This window comes from Geospiza fortis, unplaced genomic scaffold (assembly GCF_000277835.1).
Source record: "Geospiza fortis unplaced genomic scaffold, GeoFor_1.0 scaffold32, whole genome shotgun sequence".
In the NCBI taxonomy this organism is placed as follows: domain Eukaryota; kingdom Metazoa; phylum Chordata; class Aves; order Passeriformes; family Thraupidae; genus Geospiza; species Geospiza fortis.
Window position 1 is genome coordinate 1,711,187 of NW_005054428.1, and position 9,135 is coordinate 1,720,321.

A 9,135-nucleotide genomic window follows, 5' to 3' on the forward strand; every position below is an offset into this window, starting at 1 on the left:
ATATTATATTATATTATATTATATTATATTATATTATATTATATTATATTATATTATATTATATTATATTATATTATATTATATTATATTATATTATATTATATTATATTATATTATATTATATTATATTATATTATATTATATTATATTATATTATATTATATTATATTATATTATATTATATTATATTATATTATATTATATTATATTATATTATATTATATTAATAAATTACTTATATATAAATATATATATATATATACACACTATATTTACTATAAGAATCATTACATTCCCACACTGGGTTACATTTTAAACCCTAAAAACTCCTCTTTGGGCCCCTTCTGCCAAGCCAGCAGGGTCTGCTCTGAGCCTTGGGCCTGTCTGCAAGCAGAGGGTGTTGTTTGATCCAAAGGGGATCACCTTCAGCTGGCCATGCCATTGTTTTCCAGTTGTTCAGCAACTGAGGGATCTCAAAGCTCGCTTTCATTTCAATCTCGCTTAGAGTTTCCATATTCTCAAAATCTTTTGCCAGGCAATCATATTTATAAGGCTTTCCTGTTTCATCTTCCCCAGCAGTGACCCCCCTGACAAACCCTACAGGGGATTTGTCCCTTGTGTTGTGTCCCTTGGGTTTGAGGGCCAGGCTGATGCCTCCCTGTGGTCTTCACTCCGAATTAATCCCCACGCTGGGAATGTGAGACCCCATCCCTGGAAATGTCCAACCAACCCTGGGTGTGACACTTGGGGACACAGCTCGGTGGTGGCCATGGTGGGGCTGGTTTGGGAGAGGGCTGGGTGGTCCTGGAGGGCTTTTCCAACCCTGACGAGACCACAAATCTGATTTCCCTCTCTGGATTTCCACTCTGTGCTCTCTCCATCCATCTTGGATCATTCTCCTTGGGAATTTATCTGTGATTGCATTGAAACATCCAACCATAACCATGCCATAAATCTGATTTTTCCCTCTGGATTTCCACTCCGTGCTCTCTCCATTCATTTCAGATTTTTCTCCTTGGGAATTTATCTGTGATTTCATTGAAATGTCCAACACCAGCACCTCAGTGGGGCCAAAGAGATGGAAAGTTCCCTTTGTTTATTTGTTGCACATTTTGTCTCTGCATCGCAGCAAATGTTGGGGTTTATTTTATTGCAGTATCACTATTTCATGTTGGGTTTTATTTTATTGCACTATTTCATGTTCAGCTCCTGGAAATCCTGAGATTTCCCAAACCCCACCCTTTCAAGCCTGTATTTATCTCCCTGGTGGCCATACCATTGATTATTCCTGCCTCACCAATTCACCCATCACTCCTGAAGTGTTTTTTTCTTTTTTTCTTGTTTCTTCCAGACCATTTCTACAATTTATCAAGACCATTTCGACTCCTAATCCTGGCTCTGAAGCACCTGCAGCCCGTCCCAGCCTGGTATCTGCAGCAATTTTAGTAAGGAAAATCTTATTTTCCATCCTCCAAATGCATTTTAAAGGTTCCAACCTGTGCTGGAGCTCCCATTTTTCCTTTGGGCATTGTGGAATTGGGTTTGATGATCCTGGTGGGTCCCTTCCATCTCAGGATATCCTAGGGGCACTCTGAAAATGATTCAGAGGTCCAGAAGGTCCAGAATGGAGCACAGCTCCTCAGGCTGGTGCGATTTGTGTCCCAAAGAGAGGATTGGAATGTTTTTAATGGAAAATCAGATTATTTGTGTCATCAGGGCCCGGTTCTGTGCAGGGTTTGGAATGTGACAGGGAAGAAAGTGTGATTTGGGGGTTGGTTGGGTTTTGGGAAGGAATTGTTCCCTGTGAGAGTGGGATTTGCGTCCCAAAGAGGGGACTGGAATGTTTTTAATGAAAAATCAGATTGTTTGTGGTGTCAGGGCCTGAGTAAAGCTGATTTGTGCAGGGCTTGGAGTGGGAAAGAGAAGAAAGTGTGATTTGGGGGTTGGTTGGGTTTTGGGATGGAATTGTTCCCTATGAGAGTGGGATTTGTGTCCCAAAGAGAGGATTGGAATGTTTTTAATGAAAAATCAGAATATTTGTGGTGTCAGGGCCTGAGCAAGGCTGGTTCTGTGCAGGGTTTGGATTAGGGAAGGGAAGAATCTGTGATTTGGGGATTGGTTGGGTTTTGGGAAGGAATTGTTCCCTGCGAGAGTGGGATTTGTGTCCCAAAGAGAGGATTGGAATGTTTTTAATGAAAAATCAGAATATTTGTGGTGTCAGGGCCTGAGCAAGGCTGGATCTGTGCAGGGTTTGGAATGGGAAATGGAAGAAAGTGTGATTTGGGGCTTGGTTGGGTTTTGGGAAGGAATTGTTCCCTGCGAGAGTGGGATTTGTGTCCCAAAGAGAGGATTGGAATGTTTTTAATGAAAAATCAGAATATTTGTGGTGTCAGGGCCTGAGCAAGGCTGGATCTGTGCAGGGTTTGGAATGGGAAATGGAAGAAAGTGTGATTTGGGGCTTGGTTGGGTTTTGGGAAGGAATTGTTCCCTGCGAGAGTGGGATTTGTGTCCCAAAGAGAGGATTGGAATGTTTTTAATGAAAAATCAGAATATTTGTGGTGTCAGGGCCTGAGCAAGGCTGGTTCTGTGCAGGGTTTGGAATGGGAAATGGAAGAAAGTGTGATTTGGGGCTTGGTTGGGTTTTGGGAATTGGGAATTGTTCCCTGGGAGGGTGGGGAGGGGCTGGGATGGAATTCCCAGAGCAGCTGTGGCCGCCCCTGGATCCCTGGCCAGGCTGGAGCAGCCTGAAGGTGTCCCTGGGTTGGAACTGATTTGATTGAATTTCCCTTCCAACCCAAACCATCCCTAGAAAATCAGCAATCCAGCTTTTCCCCGTGGATTTGGGCAGTTTTGGCTTTTCCTTCACTCCCCACCTGCCATGGACCCCTCTGAGCTGCCTTTGGCTCCCCCTCGTTCCTCAAGGAGAGTTTGGGGCCGAGACCCTGAGGGCAGAAATGCAAACTGGGTTTATTTCACGCAAACTGGGTTTATTTCATGCAAACCGGGCTTATTTCATGCATTTTAAGCAGCTCTGGATGCTCCAAACCCTTGGAATTTTGCCCTCTTTCCAACACTGTGTGATTGTACCTGTATCTGCACGGGTTCATTTTGGTGGAGACGGCAAGAATTCCAGGATTTATGACTTTCTGAGGAATAAAAGGCTTATTATAGAGCAGATTTATATTTGTAATGTAAAGGGGCAGAGCCACAGGCTGCCCCCAGGGGCAAAATCCAGTGGGCAGCCACTGCTGGTGTCCCTGTGACTGTCAGGGCTTAGCAAATGAGAAATGAAAACAAATCCAGGGCCCCAAAGGTGATCAGGTGCAAATAAAATGAATTAATTCCTTGTTTTTCCCTTAGGAGGAGTCTAAATCCGGGCTTTGCTCTCGTGTTTGTCAGGGCATTCTTGGGTTTAGGCTTTCTCTGTGCCGTCCACTGGTTCTGGAAGTTTAAATTTAAACAAACAAACAAAAAGAAAATCCCTGCTTGGTTTTCACCTCATATTTCCTAGAAATGATCATGGGTTAAGATTTTCAGCACCTCTGAAATGCCATGCCCATATTTGAGGGAAACTGAGGCACCGGAGTTTGCTCCAGGGCTGAGCTCGAGTGGGAAATGCCAATTTCTGTGACCTGCCTTCCCCAAAGTCACAAGAAATTGAGAGGAAACGAAGTTCTGGGAGCAAAGCCTTGCGGCTTGATATTTTCAAGGGCTTTAATGACATAAAACTGATTTACTTTGAGGGGAAAAGCTTGAAATATCCCTGCAGAGAGTACATAATGTGCATGGTTTTGTATTCATTCCCTGAATTTCAGGGGATGGATGAAACCTCTCCCAGCCATAATGGAATTATATTGGGATGTGCTCTCATCAGGGTGGTGTTAAAAGCAGGAATTCTCTTTGGAGAGAGGGGAAAAAAACCCCTTGTGTTACCAGGGAATGATTCTTAGCCCTGCAATAAACCTAATCAGCTTAATTAGGATTAATTTGGCCGCCTGGCTTTTATTTGTGTGGAATAAAAACAGATCTTAGGAGTTTTGTTGAAAACCTCTGTGAGTTTTAGTGATATTTTCGAGTTCTTTCACCTGGGCAGTGTAAAAATCTCTGCCTGGTTGGGCTTTTAGGGAGAATTATGCTGCACCCAGCATTTAGAGCCATTAATTCTCCATCTCCTCTTGCATCTTTCATTGTCAGGAAATCCATCTGCTGTCCCCATTCCCATGTGGAGGTGACCCAGCTCTCCCTGGGTGTCTTCAAATGTGTTTTTTTGGGTTTGGTTTTTTTTTTTTTTTTTGAGGATTGTACCAAATCTCCCCTCTGGCAGCAGCCTGGTTCTGCTCCTGCTCTGCTGCCCCATCCCAGACAAGGCTTTTTCCCTCCTGTAATTTTCCATCTGTGTGCCTCACCCAGAGCTGCCTCTTTGCTCATTTGTTTATGTCCCTGACTTTTCTTGTCTTGGTTTGAACAGCCAGGTGTCTGCTGAGGAAGGCAGGAGCCTCCCCTGAAATGGAAAATGCAAACCCCCTCCCTCTGAATTATTATAATTTGGAAATTAAGGGGCTCTCAGGCAAAGATATGGGAGCAGGAATAACAGTTCTTTATTAGGAAATTAAAAATACCAATGCAATAGTGCAAACAAAGCCTGCCAGAGTGAGAGCAGGCCCTGGCACGCTGTGGCTCAGGGGGTGGCACAGCCCCATCCCATGGGGGCTCAGCCCTCCTGCAGTGCCAGCTGTGCTGCTGCTGGAGCAGGGATCCTGCACAAGGGGGGAGTTTTCCTCTGCAGCTCCAGGGCTGCTGCAGATGGGCCTGGGCTCCCTCTGGCAATGCAGGGCAGCAGAAAGCTGCTCCTCTGGCAATGCAGGGGGCAAAGGCTGCTGTGCTGCTCCAGGCTCAGATTGGATCCAGGTAGGAATGCTTGGCTCCTCCCCTGGGCGCAGCATCTCCCCATGGGATGCTGGAATTGGATCAGCCCTGCAGGGACACTCAGTGGCCATGGCCAGCAGAGATCTCCTGGAGGGAGGATTGGCTGTGGGGGAGATCAAGAAAACTGCCCCAAGAACAGCAGAGAGCTGCCCCAGCTCTGACAGCTGGGGACAGAATAAAACACACACCCCAGGCACATCTTCCCACTCAAGACACTTCTCTGCTGCATTTTCCCCTGGCTGTTTCCCATCCCTGGAAGAGCTGCTGGGATTTTCACCAAACAAATCCCTGCACGTGACCCTGCCCAGATGGATCCATGTGGAGCAGGAGATGCCATAGGAGGGAATTTTCCATCAGCCCCAGCCCCTCCACTCCCGTTTTGGATTTAATTCCTTGCAGAGCTTCCATCAGATCATGGAGGTGGCTTTGGGTTTGGCCAGGCTGAAGGAGCTTTGCCTGGCCAAGGGCTGGGGATGAGGGCCAGGGGTGCTGGCAGAGCCTGGTCCTTGTCACCTTCCCAACTCACAGGCTGCCCTTTGCCCTTTGGTTTTTGTGGTCACAGGATCCCAAATGTTGGAAAACTCCTCCAAATCATGAAATTCAAACTTTGGCTGAATCCCACTGAACCATGTTGGGAGGAACATCTCCTCATTATTTGAGCACTTCCAGGGATGGGCACTGCAAACCCCCCGGCAGCTGTGCCAGGGCCTGACAAACTTTTCCACGAGGGAACTTTCCCTGGTGCCTACCCTGAGCCTGCCCTGGCCCAGCCTGAGGCCGTTCCCTCTGCTCCTGTCCCTGTTCCTGGAGCACAGCCCGACCCCCCCGGCTGTCCCCTCCTGGCAGGAGCTGTGCAGAGCCACAAGGGCCCCCTGAGCCTCCTTTGCTCCAGGCTGAGCCCCTTCCCAGCTCCCTCAGCCCCTCCTGGGGCTCCAGACCCTTCCCAGCTCCGTTCCCTGCCCTGAACACTCTCCAGCCTGTCCATGTCCTTGTCACCAGGGGCCCAGGACAAGTCTCAGCACTCAAACTGGGGCCTCCCCAGTGGGACGCAGGGAGACTTCAGGTTTTGATTCCGCTTTTTCTGTCATACTTGGTTTCAACACCCCCAAGCTCTGGTGTTTTGTATCCTTCACATCTGACCTTGCTGGGATCCAGCCCTGTCCTCACCCACAGCTGCCAACCCCAAAAGGGCACAAGGAGGTGCAGGGTGGGCACAGAGGGGCCAGGGCAGCTCAGGCTGGAGCTCAGGGCAAGGTTCTTCCCCCAGAGGGTGCTGGCACTGCCCAGGCTGCCCAGGGAATGGGCACGGCCCCGAGGCTGCCAGAGCTCCAGGGATGCCCAGGCTGGGCTTGCTGGGGGCTCTGGGCAGGGTTTGGCTTTGGCATTGATCATCCCTGTGGGTCCCTTCCAGCTCAGCACATTCCATGATTGTGTGAGAGTGAGGGATGGGGGAGATGAAGGATGGGGGAGAAATTTGGGCAGCGCTGCAGGGATGGCCAGGGTGGGGCTGTTGGGGGGTCTGGGCAGGATCATCCTTTAGGGCCCTTCAGCTCAGGGCATTCTGAGACCCTGTGACTTTGCTTTGCCACCATTCCCCAGGTGCAGAGGTTGTGCTGGCAGTGCCAGATCAGAAGTTGTCCCCAGATCCCTGCTGGTCCCATGGGGACAGTGGCATCTCCTTATCAGTGACCTCTCAAATCAACACTTTACAGCAGAGCCCGTTACAGCCCCAGCGTTGGCTCTCCGAACCCAAAACTCTTCCCTAAATCACAAAGAGCCTTTTCTGCTCACTTTTTAGTAGGAAATGTTGTCACTTCCAAAATCTGCTTTGACTCATCCCTTTACACCCCTCTCTGCAAACCCTGGCATCTTACTACACTCACAGGGAGGTGTTAAGACCAGTTTTGGGCTTCCTTGCCTGTTTTCTTCAGTGTTTTCTCTCAGCTTGGTGCTGTGCAGGAGGCCTGGGGAGGGTGTGAAGCGTGTGTCCCTCAGGGGTGTCTCACTGCTCTGACATCACCCAGTACCAGCGCACAGGGGGTGGTTTTCAATGAGGTACCACGCACTATTTTCAGCAGCTTCTAAAAATAAATCCCTGCCCAAGCTGCTGTTGTGGTAGCAATGTTTTATCTCTTAATTGGGGCTGTTCGCTGAGGGTGATTCATAGAAAGGAACTGAGCTTTCCAAGTTTTACCCTGAGGTGGAACAGCCAGGGTGATTTGCTGATTGTAACCCAGGCCTGGCAGCCTGGAGGAATTTTTGGATTTTCTCCACGTTTTTTTTTTTTTTTTGCTTTTCCCCTAAGGCTGCAGTGTCACATTAAACCCTGGACAAGCTCTTTCTCCTGGAGGTGTGTGGGAGGTGGCAGAGCTCGTTCAGTGCGGGGACAGTGACCCACAGAGCTCTGGATGTCACATCTAATGAGAGATAATGGCTGGGGGAAGGAATGAGGAATCCCTCTGGGAATTCAAGGGGAGATATAAAACCTGTGTGTGCTCAGAGCTATGGGGAAGAGGAGCCAGAGGTGGAGGAAGGCATTTCATGACTATCCAAGGAGCAGGAGATGACTCAGCCTTCCCACACTGTCACCTAATTCCTCCTGAGCTGTGTCCAGTCCTGGGCCCCTCACTGCAAACAGGGCCTGGAGGGGCTGGAGCTTGTCCAGGGCAGGGAATGGAGCTGGGAAGGGTCTGGAGCCCCAGAGGAGGCTGAGGGAGCTGGGAAGGGGCTCAGCCTGGAGCAAAGGAGGCTCAGGGGGCCCTTGTGGCTCTGCACAGCTCCTGCCAGGAGGGGACAGCTGGGGGGGTCGGGCTGTGCTCCAGGAACAGGGACAGGAGCAGAGGGAACGGCCTCAGGCTGGGCCAGAGGGACCCTGCCCAAAGGAAACCTGCCCTGTGCCCTCACTGATGTCCCCAAGCAAAGGGAGCCTGTCCTGTGCCCTCAGTGCTGCCCTGAGCAAAGGGAAGCAGAAGCTGAGCCCGAGCTGTGGCCCAGTCATTGTCCAGGGGAGCTTGTACCAATCTCTGAAGTTGCCCATGAGGTTTTTCTCCTCCTCTGAAGCTGCTGAGGGGCAGATTTGGGGCAGTTTTTGTTCTTCACGAGGAGGCAGCACAGAGTGAGGCAGCACTGCCACACTGAGTGCCCCAGCTCAGACAAGCGCAGCACGTCCCGAGCAGGGAGGGACCCCCAGGACCACCCAGCCCATCTCCTGTCCCCACCCAGGGCACCCCAACAACCCCACCCTGGCACACCAGAGATGGCCGCAAGCCCTGGCACTGTGGAGATGTGCCCACCTCACTGCAGAGCTGCTGGAACATTGGTTATTGAGAATTTGGGACTTTCTGTGCTGCCAGGCACTGACCCCCAGAGAACACTGCACTGACCTGAGGCCGTGGAGAAGCTTCCAGAATGGAATGACAGAACTGGGATTGTGGGTGTGGAGTTTGGATAGAAGTGTGTGAGATCACAGGGTGGGAAACTCAGAGTTTGGGGTTTAGAATGTAGTAATAGATATGGAGCAAGATGGAGACTTGGGGTGGAGGCCGATCCTCCTTCTCCTTCTCCTTCTCCTTCTCCTTTCTCCTTCTCCTTCTCCTTCTCCTTCTCCTTCTCCTTCTCCTTCTCCTTCTCCTTCTCCTTCTCCTTCTCCTTCTCCTTCTCCTTCTCCTTCTCCTTCTCCTTCTCGGGTTTGGGTGGTTTTGTGTAATTGGATAAAAAAGTTCCCATTATGGGCTATGGGCGTTTGGTTATTGGGTTAAAAGTGAAAATAATTTAGGTGTCGTTTCTTAATTGGACAGTTTTTCCTTAAAAGGCCTCGCAGAGAGAGAGATGGGGCTCCATTTTCAGTGTGTGAGAGTGAAGTGCTGCAGAACTCAGGGTTTGTGAGACTGTGACAGAGATAAGAACTAACAAACATCTGAGTCCCAACAAGAAACACCATCTCACACATTTAATCCCAACCCTGGCAAAAAAAAAAAAAGAAAAAAAAGTTAAAACGCAACACAGAACAACAGGAAAACCATCAAAGGGCTGGAAAGTCTTGTGGTGATGCTCACAAACCTCTGGCAGGATCCTCGGGGTGTCAGAGCGTTGGGTGTTGGTCTGGATGCTGCCACCTCCTCCCCTCCTGGGGTGAAGGTGCCTTTCAGGGGTGGCAGCACACTCAGGACCTCTCCTCTCCTCTCCTCTCCTCTCCTCTCCTCTCCTCTC

General features: G+C 49.4%; 1 protein-coding gene across 1 annotated transcript in view; it reads left to right on the plus strand.

The window, feature by feature from the left end:
* The window catches only part of HIVEP3 (HIVEP zinc finger 3), a 305,383-nt gene that overhangs the window by 199,088 nt on the left and 97,160 nt on the right, over positions 1-9,135 (plus strand). The window contains 1 exon segment of the mRNA XM_031061871.1: positions 1,352-1,445. The gene's annotated coding sequence lies outside the window, so the exon portion shown is untranslated.